The sequence below is a fragment of the Mauremys reevesii genome, unplaced genomic scaffold, assembly GCF_016161935.1.
Source record: "Mauremys reevesii isolate NIE-2019 unplaced genomic scaffold, ASM1616193v1 Contig83, whole genome shotgun sequence".
Taxonomy (NCBI): Eukaryota; Metazoa; Chordata; order Testudines; family Geoemydidae; genus Mauremys; species Mauremys reevesii.
The window spans coordinates 240478-261231 of NW_024100899.1; the positions used below are offsets into that span (position 1 = coordinate 240478).

Genomic DNA, 20754 nt, shown 5'->3' on the forward strand with positions numbered 1-20754 from the left:
TGAGGTGTCGGAGTAAACACTCCCCTTCCTTCTATTCTCAGACAAACACTAGTATTAAATGTTTGCTACTGATGGGTCTAGAAAGGATTTGTCAAGTGGAAGATGCTGTTTCTGGGGGATTGCTCCCAAGATCCAGTACTTTGGGTTCAAATGTCTCCCAGCTTCCTTGGGGAAAATAACACCAGGGCTTTGTTGCAATATACAGGAAGGAAGGAGTTTTTCTACCCCAGATGGGACTTGAACCCACAATCTCTGGCTTAGGAAGCCAATGCCTTATCCATTAGGCCACTGGGGCCCTGAAGAGAGAGGTGGAAATTCCCTCTCAGGATTGCACATTCCTCACATTCATTCAGAAGCCAAATACCCATTTAATGGCCTTACAGAAACGTCTGCATCCCCTGGCAGCGAGGCACCTGGGCAGGTCGCTGACAGAGCTCAGCACCACCTTTCTGCCAGCCATCGTTAGAGAAGAACCCCATCCTAGAGTCACCCCTCCCTCCTTCAGCACCTCCACGGCTGTGGCTCTGAGTGGCAGTAGGATGATTAGGGGGTGAATCCGGGGCTGGAAGGGGGGTAAGGTCGGCCTGTAAGGAGGAACCAGGTGGGGCAGACCCAGGGGGAGGCTGTGGGCTGCTGGTCGGTTGTTGGGATCCGAGCTCTAGATCAAAGCTGCACAGTGACCTGACCCCAGGGCTATAGGGCCGACATAGTGACCCCCTTACTGGCCTCGGTGAACCCCAAACCCTTGTTACTAAGGGCATTGAGGAGTCTCTGTCCCTTAATAACTTCTGGGAGCTCCCAGCAGGCTGCGGGTGTCAGCCGCCTCCTGCCTCACAGGTTAGACTCTTGGCGCTGTGCCAGCCGCCCCCTCGCTTGCAGGCCCAGTGTAAGAAGCAGGAGGCCTGGTGCTGGCAGAAGAGGGTTTTGATTAATCGACCTCTGTGTGCTGGGCACAGGACGCTTCCACTCAGTAGCATAGCTGGGGGGGAGCGAGGGGAGCAGCTAAGGGCGTCGGGTTCCTCCGGTGGGGGTGTGGAGCAGCCGTTCGTTTTCCTGTTCACACTCCTCTGCGGTGTGAAAATCGGGGAGGGGAGGCAGAAGCCCCACTTCCCTCCCGAAATGACGCCCAGTGGGGGAAGCCAGGACAACAGGGTGGGGCGGCAAGTGGTGGCCAGACTCTCACCGCCAGGGTCTAGTCTAGCTCAGGGTCCAGCTCAACTTCCTCCCCGCGCCACTGGCCCCCAGTCCCCTTCCACCACCAGGTCAACCCGGGCACTAGGGCAGGAACGGGGTGAGGCAGCAAGTCAAGCTGAGCAAGGCAGGCAAAAGCGAGTCTTGTCTTCATGGGCCGCTCCCAATGACGTCCTTTTGTGTGCAACTGCTGCAAAAACCTCCCAGGCAGAGCAGCAACAGGCCAAAATGCTACTTTATAGCTGCCAAAGTAGCTCAGTTGGGAGAGCGTTAGATTGAAGATCTAAAGGTCCCTGGTTCAATCCTGGGCTTTGGCAGGCCCTTTCATCCCTCTTTGTGCAGGGGTGGCTTGTCCTCTGGGAGGGCAGCATCACCTTTATCTGAGGCAAGTACCTGATTTTGAGCTCCCCAGCAGGATAACAGAGATCATGGGTGTCAAGGTTTCCTCCCCCACTCTGAACTTTAGGGTACAGATGTGGGGACCTGCATGGACCCTTCTAAGTTTAATTCCTAGCTTAGATCTGGTAACACTGCCACCAGCCAGAGATCAGTGTCTGGCACACTTTCTGTTTCCCCAAAACCTTCCCTGGGGAACATAGATCCAAACTCCTTGGATCTTAAAACAAGGAGAATTTAACTTTCCCCCGAGACTTTCCCCTCCCTGGGTTGCCTTGAGAGGCTTCACACAGATCCAAACTCCTTGGATCTTAAAACAAAGAGGAATTAACCATCCCCCCTCCTTTTTTCCCACACCAATCCCTGGTTAGTTCAGACCCAATCCCTTGGGTCTTAAAACAAGGAAAATCAATCAGGTTCTTAAAAAGAAAGCTTTTAATTAAAGAAAGAAAAGGTAAAAATTAGCTCTGTAAAATCAGGATGGAAAATACTTTACAGGGTACTCAGATTCATAGAGACCAGAGGGACCCCCCTCCCCCCCAGCATTAGATTCAAAGTTACAGCAAACAGAGGTAAAAATCCTTCCAGCAAAAGAAACATTCACAAACTGAGAAAACAAACATAAGACTAACACGCCTTGCCTGGCTATTACTTACAATTTTGAAACATGAGAGACTGATTCAGAAAGATTTGGAGAGCCTGGATGGACGTCTGGTCCCTCTCAGTCCCGAGAACGAACAACCCCCAAAACAAAGAACACAAAACAAAGCCTTCCCTCCACGAAGATTTGAAAGTATCTTGACCCCCTATTGGTCCTCTGGTCAGGTGTCAGCCAGGTTTCCTGAGCTTCTTAACCCTTTACAGGTAAAAGAGACATTAACCCGTAACTATCTGTTTATGTCAATGGGCTTCTCCCCCTAGTTGGCCCCCCTGACCTATAAGGATGAGAGATGGGAGCTGTCTTTCCCACATGACTTATTCGTCGCCCAAAATGGCGGGAACAGAGTGAGGCAGGACGGCCCTTGGAGATGGCGCCAGAGGGGGCAGGGACTTGGGAGGAAAGCTCCTCTGCAAAGCTGAGTGACGACAGTACTGGGGAAGGGGCATCTGGCATGTGGAATGTGGCAGGGATTCAGAGACCCAAGAGGAGGCACTTGATGTTAAGGTGTGAAAGGAAAGATCCATGGTAGGAACTGGCTCCCTTCCTCTGGACCACACAGTGTTTGGTGTTGGGGCTGAGTTTAATTGTGTCAGCCGGCCTGAGAACCGCTGGTCCCGTTTTCTCGACCTTCAGAGGAAACGTTTTTACAATGAGCACTACCTGGGGCAGGTCTGTAGCGAGGTCAGCTTAGAGGACGTGTTTCTCTGTAGCAGAACCAGTGGAGGGTGGGCGGTAGCCTCCTATTCCTCTGACCCGAGCTCACACCAGCTGTAGAGGGGATACACCTTTCTGCAGGGACAGGCCAGGAGTCGCACTGACTGGATTTACGTGAAGGAGAGCACATCAACATGGCTAATCTATGGGGCACTAGGTGAGTGGCAGAGGCTTCAGGCGCTGAGAGTTTGCCTGACCCCTCAGGGACACAGTGTGAGGGGGTGTCCCAGGCATCTCTATGAAAGGAGCAGAACAGGATTTACTTGGGGTGGGGAGAGAATTGAGAGTGTCTCAGGGGGTTGTACAGAGGTATTGCCCGGGTGAGAGACTGGCTAAAACACAGGCCTCGCTGTGAGCAGGATTTGAACCTGCGCAGGAGAACCCTATTGGAGTTCAACTCCAACGCCTTAACCACTCGGCCATCACAGCTGTGAGCACAAAACTGCCCCAATGCCAGAGAAACTGGTAAAGAATCCCAATGCCCAGGCATGAAGTCATCTGAACTACAGAATTCCCACAGCAAACCTGGCCCCCAAAGCACAGGGGGGATTGGGAGTTTGTTCCCTTTGCTTAGCCATGTGCAGTCGCACAGAGAGCGCGTTTAAAAGTCTCCCCTCCCACAGAGCGGGAAGGGGAAATGATTCTCAACTTGAAGCCTGATGTGAATGAGGATGTCTGGACCAAGGGGGCAGGGACTGGCCTTTGCTAGAGAAACCACTGTCAAGTTTTAGCCAATTAGGACAAGTCAGCAAATAAGAACAACCTCAGGTCTCAGTAACTGCTGCAGGTAGCAAAGTCCTACAAGGAGCAGTTTCTGGCACTACACCTGCGCAGCTCTGCTCCCCGGCTCTTCTCGGGCTCCTGCTCTCTCCTTAGCTCCGCCCCACTCTGGCCCAGGCAGTTCCAGCTCCCAGGAGGATGGGACCCCTGGCCTGGTGACTCCCTCATTACACTGCCTGGCCTGTCAGTGCAGCTAACTTGGAGCTTTGGCCTCTCCCCATTGCCCAGGGGACTGTCAGTCTCAGGGTCCTGATTTCCCATTGGCCCTTCCCCCTTCTATTGGGACTGGGAACTAGCCACCCCCCGCACACACACACACACACTAAGTTGTAGGAAAGGGCCAAGAGCCCCCTTACACAAGCCAGCCCCATGTGGGTCACTGATGTGCAGAGTATCAGAGGGGTAGCCGTGTTAGTCTGGATCTGTAAAAGCAACAAAGAATCCTGTGGCACCTTATAGACTAACAGATGTTTTGCAGCATGAGCTTTCGTGGGTGAATACCCACTTCTTCGGATGCAAGTGGTAGAAATTTCCAGGGGCAGGTTTATATATGCCAGCAAGAAGCAAGCTAGAGATAACGAGGTTAGTTCAATCAGGGAGGATGAGGCCCTGTTCTAGCAGTTGAGGTGTGAAAACCAAGGGAGGAGAAACTGGTTCTGTAGTTGGCAAGCCATTCACAGTCTTTGTTTAATCCTGAGCTGATGGTGTCAAATTTGCAGATGAACTGGAGCTCAGCAGTTTCTCTTTGAAGTCTGGTCCTGAAGTTTTTTTGCTGCAGGATGGCCACCTTAAGATCTGCTATTGTGTGGCCTGGGAGGTTGAAGTGTTCTCCTACAGGTTTTTGTATATTGCTATTCCTAATATCTGATTTGTGTCCATTTATCCTTTTCCTTAGAGAAGGCTGGTGTGCAGAGAAGGCTGCATGAGCTGGTCCCATGGTGTAACAGGCAGCACTCAGGACTCTGAATCCTGCAATCTGAGTTCAAATCTCAATGGGACCTTGTGGTAAAGCCCTGGAGCTCCCAGTGCTCAACTTCCCTGTCTCCAGCTGTGCAAGAGCCAATCTCTCCTTCCTGCTGGGTGACTCACACCTCCTAGAGCCAGGTCTCTGGCTGGGGTGGCCACAATGGGTTGGGGTTCTAGAACTTGCCATGCTGATGGTTGGGCTTCTTGCTGCTTCACCTGGTGCCCACAAGTTTGGCCCTGGGGCTTCCTGCCACACTTTTCCTGGGGCCCACATGGCGCTTGAAGAAAGGAGGGTCAGGGCTGGGATTGATAGTCAGGGCTTGGCAGGAGGGAAGAAGATTCCCAGGCTGGAGCCCCACACACCTTCCCTCCTCCTCTGGGCACCTAGAGCAGAGGCAGCACAGCTCTGTCTGCTGGACACCTCGGCAGAGTAGGTGAGTTCATGTAAATACAATCTGGTCCCAAAGCCTCCCCCAACCCTGGCTCATCACTAGCTCTCAGGGTAGAGCTCATCCACACCTTGCCTCCAAATCTTCATTTGAAATTCTGAGGTTGGCCAACATTGCCGAAGCCAATGCACCAAAATTGTCAGCAAACACAACAGCTGGGTGAGGAAACCCGACTTTGTCCAGACTTCTCAAACCTATTTTACTTTCTCAGGTACAAGTATTTTTCATACGTTGGATCTGCTTTTAAACTGTGTGTTAACGTTTCAATTTCCATTCAGATTTGCAGCCAGTGACAACATTGGCAGCGCTGCATGTAACTACCTGACCACTGGGGGGTGTTGGGGAAATTCGGGGGAGGGGTGCACAGCCCCCTGGCTGGGGGGCATATAGGAAATGCCGGTTTCACTGAATTGAGTCTCCTACTGCAGCACCTCAGTAGGTTACATCAGAGAGGAGCTGCAGTGTCTAGGCAGTGGGATGCCTGTGCCTTTAAGAGCCCAGCCCTGGGAAGCCCATGCTGAGAGGTGCTGCCTGTGGGAGGGGAAATAGAAAAGCCCCTCTGCTCCCCGCACCCTGTTTTTGCAAACACTGGAGTCTCAGCCCCCGGGGTAACTGTTACCCGTCTGCCCTGCCTGTGCCGGGGTTTAACCCTCTGGCAGCGCCTCCCCCTGGGCTTAACCCGGCTCCTTCCCCCCTCCCTGACTTTGCCCTTCAGCCCCTCTCCTAACTCTGCATCCAGCTGCTTGACCCCCTGACCAGTCAATTTCCACCCCCTGCTCGGACCCTGGCCACCCCCCTCCTCTGATTTGCACCCCTTTGCCCCTCTTTAATCCCTGTAAAAAGTAAGGGGGGGCTGGGTCCCATTCTCAGGGGGGGCGCCTAGCCCCTGCCTGCCCAATGCTCAAAGCGCCCCACGATCTTGCGGATGTTTGCCGAGTGCTGCAGGGTCACCTGCAGGGAGAGAGAGACGCGGTTAGGAGGTGATGCAGCCAAGGGTGCCTCACCCAACACTGAGATGCAGCCACCTCTGGGGTGAGTTGCACAAGTCAGCAAATGAATCTGGAACAGGAAATGCACTGAAAGGACCAAGGCAGCTGCAGGAGGTGGAGAAAACCAGAAAAAGCAGGAGCCCTGGATCCCAGCCCTGCCCCTCCCCCACTCTACCCACTAACCCCCCTCCCCTCCCAGATTTGGGGGGAGAACCCAGGAGTCCTGGTCCCCAGCCTTGTCCACCCCCATATTCCACCCAACAGCTGCCCCCGCAATTGCAGGGCAGCACCATGGGGCACACTAGGGCCTGCCTGTTTGCACAGGACGGGCAACACCAGTGCCTCAGGGGAGAGATGATGCTAAGGGAGAAGCAGGCAGCAGACACCCCCACGACAGAGAAAGAAGTGCTAGGGGGCGCCGTGCTGCAAGGAGAGAGGGGGGTTGGCAGGGAATGGGAGGATCTCCCCTCACAGCGGGTGCATCTGTCTCCCCCACAATTCCTCCCCAGCCCTACCCTGGCCCAGGCTAATCCCGGCCCAGCTACCAGGGTTACATTTGGCCTGGATTCCCCAGCTGCTGGGGGAGGGGCGTGGGGCTGGGGAGCATGAGCCTCTACTCCCCCTTCCCCGACACAGCTGCATGGAAACTGACCAAAGGAGCCTGCAGCACTGCTGCCTAGAGGAAACTGAGGCACCAGCCAGTGACAGACACATCATGGCTCTCCTCAGCCTCATCCTCTTTTCCAGATACAACCCGGGGTATGTGAGGAGGGTAAACTCAGGGCAGTTGCATAGTTAACCTGTGGAACTCCTTGCCACAGGATGTTGTGAAGGCCAAGACTATAACAGGGTTCAAAAAAAAAAAGAACTAGATAAATGAACAGAGGACAGGTCCATCAGTGGCTATTAGCCAGGGTGGGCAGGGATGGTGCCTGTAGCCTCTGTTTGCCAGAAGCTGGGAATGGGCAGCAGGGGGTGGATCACTGGATGATTCCCTGCTCTGTTCATTCCCTCTGGGCAGGGGCGGCTCTACCGTTTTGGCCGCCCCAAGCAGTCATGCGCGGGAGGCGCCCCGGAGCCGCGGACCTGCCGCGGGCATGACTGCAGAGGGACCGCTGGTCCCGCGTGGCTCAGCTGGACCCCCCGCGGCTGCGGACGGTTCGCGGCTCCGCTTGAGCTGCCGCAGTCATGCCTGCGGGAGGTCCAGCCGAGCCGCGGGACGAGCGCCCCCTCCGCAGTCATGCCTGCGGCAGGTCCAGTCGTCCCGGGGCTCCGGTGGACCTCCCGCAGGCATGACTGCGGCAGGTCCGCCGGCCCAGCCTGCCGCCCAGTAGATTTGGCTGCCCTAGGCACCAGCTTGTTTTGCTGGTGCCTAGAGCCGCCCCTGCCTCTGGGGCCCCTGTCAGGAGACAGGAGGATACTGGGCGAGATGGACTTTGCGTCTGACCCAGTCTGGCCGTTCTTATGTCTCCCTTGGTGCAGCAGTGACACCCAGTGGGCAGTCAGAGTAATGCACAGAAGGTGTCTCCGTTGGCGCAGCAGTGACACCTCGTGGTCATTCAGGGTAATGCACAGAAGGTGTTTCCCTTGATATAGCAGTGACACCCAGTGGCCAGGTGGCGTAATGCACAGCGTGTGTCTGCCGTCTAGGAGCAGTGACACCCAGGGACCGGTCACAGTAAAGCACAGATTGTGTTTCCCATGGAGCAGCAGTGACACCCAGTGACCAGCAGGTGGCATCAGACTCTTCTCGTTTGGTGGGGGACTGAGATGGGCTAGACAAAAAAAATTGGGGGGCAGGCTCCATCCTTTATGGGAGCAATAAAACCTTTATTAAAATAAAATAGTAAACAGGGGTTACTTTAATAATATAAATCTGTCCAAATTTTAATACTATGAGCTCAGATCAAGTGTGAGTAGTCTCTTGGTCTATCCAAGGACATGATCAAGTGTCTTGATGTTTTTGGTCTTTTGGCCTCGAGATGAAAACCTTGTCTGAGTCTTTGGAACCTTGAGATAAAAATATTATTTAAATCCAAAGTTCTTAAAGATCCCATCAACAACAAAAACCTAAATGAAAAATTGAAACAAAAAACAATGCTTAATTTAAAACCCAAACATTAAGAAAACTTTGTTTTTAAAAATAAAAACTAACAAATGCCATAAATTAATAATTTCAACATTTTATCAAAAAGGTGTGCTACAGCAGGATGAGAAACTAACATAAAATAAATAAGCCTGACCACTAAAACCTCCTATAAAGGAATTGAATCCTTGAATACTGGCCAAATCTGTATAAAATATGCAGAACTATGTCAAAACTGGTGTTGCAGGTCAGCCATTCGAATCCAGAAAATGTCAATTAAAAGCTCCATTCCAATTAAAAAAAAACAAAACAACCCAATAAACCAAAACCGTCACAGCCTGAAACAAACCTACACAGAAGCAAAATTAAACCTGTGCCAACATTGGAACAAACTATGTAAATTTCTAATTCTAACTTCTTGTTTCTCCCAGGAGGAAAGTGTTTTGCATCTCAGTAACCAGGCTGTCACTGCAGTTTTCCTTTCACTAAATAAGAAGTGGCAGTATCATAGCCAATGAGGTTAATCCGAGGCGTGATTATTGCTAGTTGAAAACTTTTCCCAATGCCCTCAGTTTTCTCTATGAGAAATTGAAATTGTATCTTTGCACTAATATCCCAAATGTGCAAGTCCATCCCCTCAGAGCAGCCCCACACCCTGAGCCCAGGGGAGAATCCCAACTGGTTTGTGCATTTGTAACCCTGGGGCCTGAAGCTGATGAGAGAAAGGGAAGTGAGTGATCTTGGAGGTTTCCGATACCACCTGCTGGGAGCAGAGGGAATTGACTGAGCAACGTCCTGGCTAATTTTCACCTTGTTCTCTGCCAGCAGGCTCAAGGGCGACTTGACCATGGCAGCACCCTATGTACATTTGGGGGCCATTGGGGTGAAATGTGAGTACTTTTGGGGTTGGGACCCACATGAGAAGGGATGTGCACAAACTGGAGAGAGTCCAGCAGAGGGCAATAAAAATGATTAGGGGGCTGGAGCACATGACTTATGAGGACCTACAGGCCATATCCTGTATGTTAAGCTAAGGCAAAGTGAGCATCTCTATAGTGTGACCTTTTACTCAGAAAGGAAAATTGACCTTTATCTTGTTACTCAAATAGAGAAGTACCCACGCCTGTCTAAGACCTTTACCTAGACCAGTCGACAATGGAGAATGGCATAAGGGGTTTTTCAGTGTTGTACCCACAGAATTAACAGGTACACCACAAGGGAACTTATGTGCATATGTACATGTCATCAACACGCACAAACATACTAGCCTATGAAGTAAGCATACCCTAACGTTTTGTGGGTAAGGAATGAAATTTGGGCATAGGAGGAAGGATTTCCGGCGCTTGTGCCCTATAAAAGAGGTAACCCACCTCGCTAGAGCACGTTGCTCTATCATTCTGACTTACTTCCTCCACTCTCTCTCTATCTACTATCAGTAGGCTGTACTTGTTCTTAAACTTTAAGTTTCAAAATAACTCGGCTAAGCTCGGTTTCCCTAAGTTTTTATTCTTTGTTTATTAGGATTTGATTTTAAGTTTAACTTAGTCAAGTGAACCCTAAGTAACATTAGCTTTTTCTAAGCACTGCATCTTTCACTCAAGAATTGAAAACCTGAACTGCAAGGCTGGTCCTGTGTCTCTTACCACCAGGTTATCAAGGAAAGGTGTGAGTATATTAACCAAAACTTTGTTGCATATAATGCCATATGTATCTTTTGAATAGCAGTAATGCAACTGTAACTTTATAACTCAATTAAATTAAATAAAATGTAAGCTAATAAATTACATTCTTCTTCGAGTGATTGCTCCAATGCATTCCAGTTAGGTGTGCGCGCCGCGCGTGCACGGCTTCTCTGGAACTTTTTCCCTAGCAACTCCGGCGGGCCGGCTGGGCGCCCCCTGGAGTGGCGCCGCTATGGCGCTAAATATATACCCCAGCCGGCCCGTCCGCTCCTCAGTTCCTTCTTACCGCCCGTGACGGCTGGTCGGAACTGTGGAGTGCTCGTCGGCCTCCACTGCCCTAGCTTTTACTCTTCGATTTTGTATATATATAGTTAGTTGTATAGTTAGTGATCACAGTTGTTATAGTTATCTTAGTGTAGTTGTTCTAGGTAGTAAACGGTTAAGGGGGGTTTCCCCCCCTTTTCCTTCCCCGGTGCGGGCTCATGCCCAGGGCACCGGGCTTCAAGCCCTGCGCTGTGTGCCAAAGACCTATGCCCGTTGGCGATCCACACGACGCTTGCCTCCGTTGCCTCGGAGAAGGACATCGCGCCGACAAGTGCGTGATCTGTTCTGCTTTTAAGCCGCGGACACGCAAAGAACGGGACTACAGGCTTAAGCAGATCCTTATGGAAGCGTCGCTCCAACCTGCGGCACCAGCGACGCCGGCGCCGAGAACCTCCTCGGTGCAGAGCGCACCAGCGGCACCAGCCCGCCCCGGTACCGAGGTCCCGCAGGCCCCGCCCCCGGCGCTGAAGACCCGGCACCGCTCGCTCTCGCCGGCAAGGAAGCGCAAGCTCGCTAAAGCCATAGCTAAGTCCCGTGCTGAGGACTCAGCTAAAGTGCTCGTGCCGCCTGCGCCCCCAGTGGTGACTGCGCGCAAGGCAGACACTGTGCCGTTGACTCCGCAAGGGCCGTCGAGTCCGGCACCGCCGCGCTCCCCGGCACCGTCCGGAGTTGAGCCAAGGCTGCCGACGACGCCGGAGACGTACTCCTCCGCGTGAGAGCTGATACAGCTCGTAGAGGCACCGAGCCTCCGGCCCCCGGCGCCGCCGGTGCGGGCTGTTCCGTCGGCAGGGAAACCGGCGATGATGGTCCGACCGCCATCCACGGACCACCGGCACGGTCGGCGCTCTCGGTCCCGCTCATGCTCCAGGACCCGACGCCGTTCACCGTCCAGCCGCTCAAGATCTCGGCACCGCTCTCCATCGCGGTACCGATCGCCATCTCGCCGCCGGTCGCAGTCCCGGTACCGATCGTCATCTCGGTACCGGTCGCACTCCCTGCACCGGTCAAGGTCCCGATCACCGTCGCGTCGGCACAGCCGGAGGTCCCGCCCCGCACCGCTCCCGCACCGAACTCCCGCAGCCGCTCCCGGCACCGCAGGTCCGGCTCCCGGTCGAGCTCCCGGCGCCGGTCGAGCTCCCGGCACCGCGGGGACCGATGGTCGCGGTCACCCTCTCGGTACCGGACGGACAGACATCGGGCCTCCATACCGTCTGGTGGTATCCCACAAGCCTCGGTATCGGGCTCCGCCCCGCCCTGGCCGTCTCGCCCGGCATCTGTCGCCTCTGGCGCGGACGGCACCGGCTCATTGCCACCAACCCCACGCGACCACCCTCAAGGGGCTCAGCAGTGGGGCTTCTGGGTGCCCTGGGGTCACCACGAAGCGCAAGTCATTCCGCTTCCCCCAAGAGACGTTGCCGCGGAGCGCAGGGTTCCCGAAGTGACGATCAGTCGCCCTCCGGCGTCACCTCTCCGCGAGCCCTCGATGCCGCAGGACCACCAGCCCCCAGTCCAGCCTGACCCAGCCGAGGCGCCTCTAACGGCCCCTCCCATGGAGGCCATCGGGCAGACCATGTCCTCGTCATCGTCCCCAGATGAAGCGGTGGCTGGGACTTCTGCTAAAGACCCGCCCCCCATTGACCTCAAGGCCCACCAGGAACTACTCCGTCGGGTGGCGACGGCCATGGGCCTTCCGGTGGCAGAGGTCCAAGAGGATGACGACCCCATTACTAATGTGGTCGGCTCGGATGCTCCCGTGCACGTGGCATTGCCTTTTGTTAAGACCATACAGAAGAACGCTACCACGCTCTGGCAAACGCCCGCGTCCATCCCTCCCACAGCTCGAGGGGTAGAACGGAAGTACTCAGCCCCCCCCACGGGCTATGAGTACTTATACTCGCACCCAACCCCGGACTCACTTGTCGTGCAGTCTGTGAACGGCCGAGAACGGAATGGTCAACCGGCCCCGGCGCCCAAATCTAAGGACGCTCGGAGGATGGACCTGCTAGGCCGTAAGGTCTATTCCGCTGGCGGCCTGCAGATGCGAATAGCCAACCAAATGGTCCTCCTGGCCAGGTATGTTTTTGACATCATGGCATCCCTGGCAAAATACACCGAACTCCTGCCGACAACTGCCCGCCAGGAGTTCTCGGCAATGCTCGAGGAAGGGAAGAAGTCCTCCCGTTCGTCCATTACGGCTGCCCTCGACGCGGCGGACTCGGGTGCGCGGACAATAGCAACAGGGGTGACGATGCGTCGCATCTCATGGCTGCAATCCTCTACGCTCCCACAGGAGGTGCAGTATACGCTGCAGGACCTGCCGTTCGACACGAAAGGGCTGTTCTCCGAAAAGACCGATTCGCGTATACAGACCTTAAAAGATGGGCGTATTGCCATACGAACCCTTGGCATGCACACGCCGGCTCCGCAACGCAGGTCTTTCCGGCAGCAGCCCCCTCGGTCCTTCCCGCAGCAGCGTTACCGACCGTATACGCCCAGACGTCCTGGCCAGAATCACCGACGGCCTTCGGGTAACCGTCGGAACCAGTCCCAGGCCTCTTCCAAGGGCCCTCAGAGGTCCAAGCAGGCCTTTTGATGGGACGCCCGAGGACGGCCCATCACTCTCCCCCTCGGATCCTCCCCGTTTGTTTTCCAACCGCCTCTCCTATTTTCTTTCGGCGTGGTCCCGAATAACATCCGACAGCTGGGTTCTTCAGACAGTCCAGTCGGGATACCGTCTACAGTTTGTTTCGCCCCCTCCTTCCCACCCACCCTCCCTGTCCCTCTTCAGGGACCCATCTCACGAGCAAGTCCTTTTACAAGAGGTCCAGACTCTACTGAGCGTGGGTGCCATAGAGGCAGTGCCTCCAGACAGACGGGGCAGGGGATTCTATTCCCGTTATTTTCTCATCCCCAAGGCGAAAGGCGGGCTACGTCCTATCCTGGACCTTCGCGAGCTGAACAAATACCTGCTCAAGCCCAAGTTTCGCATGGTCACCTTGGGGACCATCATTCCCTCTCTGGATCCGGGAGATTGGTTTGCCGCCCTCGACATGAAGGACGCCTACTTCCATGTCGCAATTTATCCCCCTCACCGACGTTACCTTTGGTTTGTCGTCAACAACGACCACTACCAGTTCGCCGTGTTACCTTTCGGACTTGCCACGGCACCGAGGGTATTTACAAAGTGCATGGCAGTGGTAGCAGCGGCCCTCCGCAGGCGTCAGATGCATGTCTACCCCTATCTGGACGACTGGTTGATTCGTGGGCAGTCACAAGGGCTGGTACAGCACCAGGTAGCGGAAATCCTGTCCCTCTTTCAACACCTCGGGCTGCTTGTCAATGCCGAGAAGTCTACCTTGCTTCCAGCACAGCGGGTGGAGTTCATCGGCGCGGTTCTCGACTCCTCTGTGGGCCGCGCCTGCCTGCCGCGGTCTCGGCACCTGACAATGGTCTCCCTCATCCGGGAGCTCGTCAACTTTCCGACCACGACAGTGCGGTCATGCCTCCGCCTCCTGGGTCACATGGCATCGTGTACTTATGTCACCGCGTACGCGCGACTCCACCTCCGTCCGTTCCAGTCGTGGCTGGCGTCGGTGTACCGCCCGCATCGCGACCACATCGACATGGTGGTCACGGTCACCAGACCGACCCTCGAGTCCCTCCGCTGGTGGCTCGACCCGGAGATCGTCTGCGCCGGAGTGCCGTTCCACCTTCCTCGTCCGTCCGCGACACTGACCACGGACGCCTCGGCACTCGGTTGGGGGGCTCACCTGGGAGGCCTTCACACTCAAGGCCTCTGGTCGCCCCAGGAGCTCGCTCTCCACATCAATGTCCGCGAGCTCCGAGCGATCCGCTTTGCATGTCACGCCTTTCGGACCAACCTGCAAGGCCGCTGGGTGACAGTATTCACGGACAACACAACAGCACTGTTCTACGTGAACAAGCAGGGCGGAGCCCGCTCGTCCCCCCTCTGCAAGGAGGCGATCCTCCTCTGGGACTTCTGCGTGACCCACTCCATTCACCTGGAAGCGTCCTTTCTTCCGGGAGTGCAGAACACGCTGGCCGACCGCCTCAGCAGGTCGTTTCTCTCCCACGAGTGGTCCCTCCGTCCCGACGTTGCACACACGATTTTCCAGAGGTGGGGGTTTCCCCGGGTCGACCTCTTCGCCTCCAAGGCGAACAGGAAGTGTCTCCAGTTCTGCTCGTTCCGAGGGCACTCGCCGGGATCTCTGTCAGACGCCTTCCTCTATCCGTGGCAGACTCACCTCCTCTATGCCTTCCCTCCGTTTCCACTCGTGCACAGAGTGCTCCAGAAGCTTCGGAGGGATCGAGCCACCATGATACTCGTGGCTCCAGCCTGGCCGCGGCAGCATTGGTACACCCTGCTGCTCGAGCTCTCCGTTCGGGAGCCCATCACCCTCCCATTGTGGCCGGACCTCATCACGCAGGACTTCGGCAGACTCCACCATCCGAACCTGCAATCCCTCCATCTTACAGCCTGGTTCCTGCGTGGTTGACCCACGCAGAGAGGGGCTGTTCGGCGGCCGTGCAGCAAGTCCTGCTTGAAAGTAGAAAGCCTTCCACCCGTACCACCTACATGGCGAAATGGAAGAGGTTCGCGCTCTGGTGTGACCAGCAGGGGCTCAACCCATTCGTGGTACCTGTCACTACCATCCTAGACTACCTATGGTACCTTAAGGAGCAGGGTCTGGCGGTTTCCTCTTTGAGAGTCCACCTCGTCTCGGTGTCCGCCTTTCGTCCGTCAGTGGAGGGTCGGACCATCTTTTCCAATCCGATGGTCTCCCGCTTCCTGAAGGGCCTCGACCGCTTATACCCGCCAGTGCGTCGCCCTGCCCCGACCTGGGACTTGAACCTCGTCCTGGCCAGACTCATGGGTCCTCCATTCGAGCCTATGGCCACGTGTTCTCTCCTCTACCTCTCCTATAAGACGGCCTTCCTGGTTGCCATAACATCGGCAAGGAGAGTCTCGGAGCTACGAGCGTTGACGGTGGGCCCTCCCTACACCGTCTTCCACGCGGATAAGGTGCAGCTTCGTCCTCACCCGGCCTTCCTACCAAAGGTGGTCTCGGCCTTCCACCTTAATCAGGACATCTTTCTCCCGGTCTTCTTCCCGAAGCCCCACGCTTCGCCCCGGGAGCAACAGCTCCACACCCTCGACGTCCGTAGGGCGCTGGCGTTTTACATCGACCGGACAAGGTCTTTTCGGCGTTCCACCCAGCTCTTCATCGCAGTCGCTGATCGCATGAAAGGCGAGCCAGTCTCTACCCAACGCATTGCCTCCTGGGTGACTCAATGCATCCGGTCATGCTACGAGCTGGCTCACGTGACTCCATGCCGACTCACCGCTCATTCTACGAGAGCGCACGCCTCATCCGCCGCCTTCCTGAGCCATGTCCCCATCCAGGACATCTGCAGAGCGGCTACCTGGTCTTCGGTCCACACCTTCGCCTCCCACTACGCGTTGGTGCAGCAGTCTAGAGACGACGCAGCCTTCGGCTCTGCGGTTTTACACTCCGCCACGTCTCACTCCGACCCCACCGCCTAAGGTAAGGCTTGGGAATCACCTAACTGGAATGCATTGGAGCAATCACTGGAAGAAGAAAAGACGGTTACTCACCTGTAGTAACTGGTGTTCTTCGAGATGTGTTGCTCCAATCCATTCCAGACCCACCCTCCTTCCCCACTGTCGGAGTAGCCGGCAAGAAGGAACTGAGGAGCGGACGGGCCGGCTGGGGTATATATTTAGCGCCATAGCGGCGCCACTCCAGGGGGCGCCCAGCCGGCCCGCCGGAGTTGCTAGGGAAAAAGTTCCGGAGAAGCCGTGCACGCGCGGCGCGCACACCTAACTGGAATGGATAGGAGCAACACATCTCGAAGAACACCAGTTACTACAGGTGAGTAACCGTCTTTTTTCATCATATTTTCCAAATTAATATTATTAGTACACCCTAAATCAGGCTACATGGGACAGAGAGTTGGAGTGCAGGGAGATGAGAGCACTGGCTCTGGGGGTGCAGGCTTTGGGGTGGGGTTGGAATGAACGGTTCAGGGGGCAGTAGAGTGCTCAACGTTAGGGTAGAGAATTGGGCTGTGAGGGCTCTGGAACAAGGCCAGGAAAAAGAGAATTGAGGCATGCAGGGCCGTCCTTAGGATTTATGGTGCCCTAGGCGAGATTATTAAACTGGTGCCCCTGTGCCTGATCTGCTCTTAGCAACACAAATATAAGCATACAGTATTGGAAAACTTGCCACATTCACGGTATTAAAACCAGTTTAACTTAATTAAGCACACTGTAATGCTGATGCACTAGCACTAAAGAAGTAGCCCTATAGAAAAAATTCTGATTTGACAGAATGATGCAAATAATATAATTTTTTTAATTTTGTCAAAATTTTATTGGAAATTTATATGAAGAGGTATTGAAACAAAGATTTGTTTTTAATTAAAAGCAATCTTTCTGGCTTTTTTGGCTGCAAAATCAGTTTAATAAGCTGGGTTTCCAAACAGTGGGAAAATATAACCCTAGTTTTACTGCTAGGTAAAGCACAAAGTGACCAAAATGAAGTCAGCACAGAATCATCTCATCTAGATTAAGGTAGCACAGAAATGTTACAGAAGTCCTATTGTGCCTTATTTTTGTTTGGAAAGACATTAGCAATAGCAGCACATTCATATGATAAAATACATGATAAATCACTGCCTCTAAAGTTCCATCAAAAACTGACATTTTCACAGCTCTAGCATGAGCTGCTGTACAGATTCTTCACAAGGAAGTGTCCGTGGCCTTGTTAACTATGTATTTACTTTATGAAAGTTGGAGAAAACATTGTGAAAACGTAAAACATTGGCTGCCCAACTTCTGGGCTGGCAAAAGCTATACTGACTCACAGGATAAAAAAAAAAGCAGGAGAATCTTAGTACAACATATGGTCAGTCTATACCAGGGGTCAGCAACCTTTCAGAAGTGGTGTGCCAAGTTCACTGTAATTTAAGGTTTCTCGTGCCAGTAATACATTTTAACGTTTGTAGAAGGTCTCTCTCTATGTGTATATTATATAAATAAACTATTGTTATTATCTGAGGTCCTACTCAGGCCACTGCCAGCTGAGTAAATGGAACCCCAGACCGGGTGCAGGCTGAGCGGGGCTGGTGGCTGGAACCCTAGACAAGGATCCCAGGCCCTGCTCAGCCCGCTGCTGGTCTGGGGTTCTGACCACCAACTCCTGCCAGCCAGGATCCCGGCCGCCAACCCCCCTCAGCCTGCTACCAGCCTGGGATTCTGCTCACCCAGGCTGGCAGGAGGCAGACAGGGGCCGGCGGCTGGGCTCCTGACTGGCAAGGGGCCGGCAGCCGGAACCCCGGAGTAGCAGTAGGCTGAGTGCTGCCGGCACCCCAGACTGGCAGCAGACCGAGCCACTCAGCCCTCCACCGGCCGTGCTCAGCCCGCCACCAGCCCACTCAGCCCGCTGCCGGCTGAGTGAATGGAACCCCAGGCTGACAGCAGGTTGAGTGGTTCAGCCGGCCTGCTCAGCCCGCTGCCAGCCTGGGGTTCCCTGGGTGGCCCCAGGCCAGCAGCAGGTGCTGAGTGGGGCCGACGGCCGGTATCCCAGCTGGCAATAGGGCAGCAGCCGGAACCCCAGAGCAGTGATGGGCTGAGCCGCTCAGCCTGTCGCTGCGTACCACCAAAAATCAGCTCACCTGCCACCTTTGGCACGTGTGCCGTAGGTTGCCGACCCCTGCTCTATACACCAGTAAGGAGATGAGCATATTACAGTTGTTGGAGGGCTCTTATCAGGAGTAATAGGCTATAGGAAAGTCAGTCGACATTTTTTGTTTCTCTGATGAAAACTGGCCCACTCCCTGCTTCAAACCAAACCTGTCACTAATAATTGTCAACAACTTAATTTTCTGTTTTTGGCTAAGATATTGATTTTTTTTAAAAAAAAATATTGAAATTGGATTCAGGATTGTTAGCAAGAATTTTTGGCAAACAAAGTTGTTAAATGACAATCTAAATGGCAACACAGTACTGCTTTCATGCTTGGCTCACCCCCAGCCTGCTGGTCCAACAGCTGCAGTAGACCCCAAAATCCACCTCTTGGGGTGCAGAATAGCAACAGCAGCAGCAAACCCTCAGGTCCAATCACACGCCAATGGGCACCACCACCAGCCTTACGGACCATGGTGAAGTTAGCCCAGCATCTGATCTCAGGGACAGGTCACCCATGGAGCCACAGCAGCTCATCCTGCCCTGTGCAGCTCCCCCCCGGATGAGATGGATCGGTGGCAGCTGCCAGCCCGGGGGGAGGCACTCCCCAGCTAGGGTGACCAGATCCAGATGTCCTGATTTTATAGGGCCAGTCCCGATATTTGGGGCTTTGTCTTATATAGGCACCAATTACCCCCACCTAGAGTGACCAGACAGCAAGTGTGAAAAATCAGGACAGGGGGTGGGGGTGGGGGTAAAAGGAGCCTATATAAGAAAAAGACCCCAAAATTGATTGGGACTGGCCCTATAAAATAGGGATATCTGCTCACCCTACCCCAACCCCCTGTCCTGATTTTTCACACATCTGGCTAACCCCATCCCAGCCCCGTGTGACATTCCAATCCTGGCTCACTGCCCAGGAAGTGAGTTACTTTCACTGTCATTCCTCAGCAGGCAGCCAGCCAGCCTCCTCCCCCCCACCTACCCCCCAGCACCTCACCCAACCCAGCCCTGACGGAGGGGAGGGAGGAGAAAGAGAGGGATCCTCCTGAGGAGGAGGGAGAAATGAGGGGGTGCTCCATGGGGCAGGGGGGGAGAAGAATGGATGTTATGGGGGACAACAAAGGACACTGGTTCCAGAGCTGCAGAGCCTGCCTCACCTCACCTCAACCGGGGGGAAAGAGTCACACTCACAGATGAGCTCCTTCCCCAACCCCAACCCCCACCCCAACCCACAGACCCCACCAGCCCATCCTCCTCAGACTGTGCTGCATTCGGCTCTCTCTAGGACCCAGCAGCCCTGCTCTTACATGCTCCACTGCTTCCCGTCTGTCCAGACTCCCAGCAGAGCAGTGCCCCCAGACCTAGTGGTGCCCTAGGCAGCTGCCTATGGCTAATGACGGCCCTGGAGACATGAGAGAGAGAGATCAGGCTAGAGCAGAAAGTGGTTGGGGGGTGTGTGTGTGTGTGAAGGGTTTGAAATGCAAGGAGAAGAAAAATCTTTCTCCTGCTCCCTCTCATCAGAGCATCTAAAAACCAGATGAGAGATACCTCTCCCCCACTGCAACATCAACTCTGGTGGGCTCGGGCTGAGGAAGGAACTTCTCTCCCCAGCAGCTCCAGCACGCCTGGGCTGGGCCATGGACACCTCCCCGCACAGATCTGGTGTGCCTGGCCTGGGACAGGGGAGGGGCTCCTCTCCTCTCCATTGGGGACATGGCGGGATGAGAGATGTGACAGGGCTTTACGGGAAATCATTATTTGCCTGATTCATGTGCCAGTCCTAGTCCTTGCTGACCCAAACGAACGGTTTATCCTGCATGCTGATGCCAGTTTGGAGGGTCTGGGAGCACTCGCCTACCAGGAAGTGGAAGGTAAATGTAAATCTGTGGCCTTTGCCAGCTGAGGACTGTCTGATAGCGAAACTCGCTATCCCATCCACCAGCTGCAGTTCTTGGCCTTGAAATGGGCCATCACTGAGAAATGTCCAGACTACTTGTCCGGTGCTCAGTTTCAGCTATGGACAGAGAACAATCCACTGACTTCTGTGTTAGCAAGGGCTAAGCTGGATGCTACAGGGCAGAGATGGGTGGCTACTTTTGCTAGCCATAACTTCAGCATTCAATACCAATGAGTTGGTATAACAGGGAGTGTGATTTATCAGGACCACCAATTCTTGGCTGGGGGGAGGGTGTAAGCAGGGTCAGAATGAACTCTACCCTGCCATCTGTTGGTGATGTGATGCAAAGGCATTTAGTTGCTGATGTGCATGGTCACACCCACCCCGCATTGCATGATGGGGGTGCTTGTCCAAATGGTGATTTTGGCTGCTGTGGGATCTCCAAACTCTTTCTTATTAGGGCAAGAGTAATTAAGTGTAGTAATCCTGGTGACATGAATCAAGAACAGTAGAACTGTACTTAGCAGTTCTTGATTTCAGAACTCACCCAAACCAACATAAAAATCTTTAGACAAGACACATGGGTTCCAAAAAATAGCAAGTTAAAAGAGATTGAAAATCAATATTTGTGTTTTGTACCATGGGATTCTTTAGCAATCTCTAAACAAATATTTTATGGTTTTCTTCTCTTTAGTTTAAAAATAGAATTAATTATTATTCTTTTTTAAATAATGTGTTATAGCATACACTGAAAATCTTCAATGCACAAGCAGGAATTTTAGTTATACTTAAACAGGTTGTCTTTGATGGTACTTAAAAGCTAAAGTTGGTAGAAATATACCGCTGCATAAGAACCTGGTAGAAAAGTTTTGCTGGAAGAGTTAGCA

At 53.9% G+C, this 20754-nt stretch overlaps 4 non-coding genes across 4 annotated transcripts; 2 read left to right on the plus strand and 2 right to left on the minus strand.

Annotated features, from left to right (window-relative positions):
- Window positions 1-222: 222 nt before the first annotated feature.
- TRNAR-CCU lies at window positions 223-295 on the minus strand. Its single transcript has one exon. It is a non-coding gene; the product is annotated as a tRNA-Arg (tRNA).
- A 1140-nt stretch (window positions 296-1435) lies between these two features.
- On the plus strand, window positions 1436-1508 carry TRNAF-GAA. Its single transcript has one exon. It is a non-coding gene; the product is annotated as a tRNA-Phe (tRNA).
- Window positions 1509-3309: 1801 nt separating this feature from the next.
- TRNAS-UGA lies at window positions 3310-3391 on the minus strand. Its single transcript has one exon. It is a non-coding gene; the product is annotated as a tRNA-Ser (tRNA).
- Window positions 3392-8717: 5326 nt separating this feature from the next.
- On the plus strand, window positions 8718-8857 carry LOC120394910. Its single transcript, XR_005592433.1, has one exon. It is a non-coding gene; the product is annotated as a U4 spliceosomal RNA (small nuclear RNA).
- Window positions 8858-20754: the final 11897 nt, after the last annotated feature.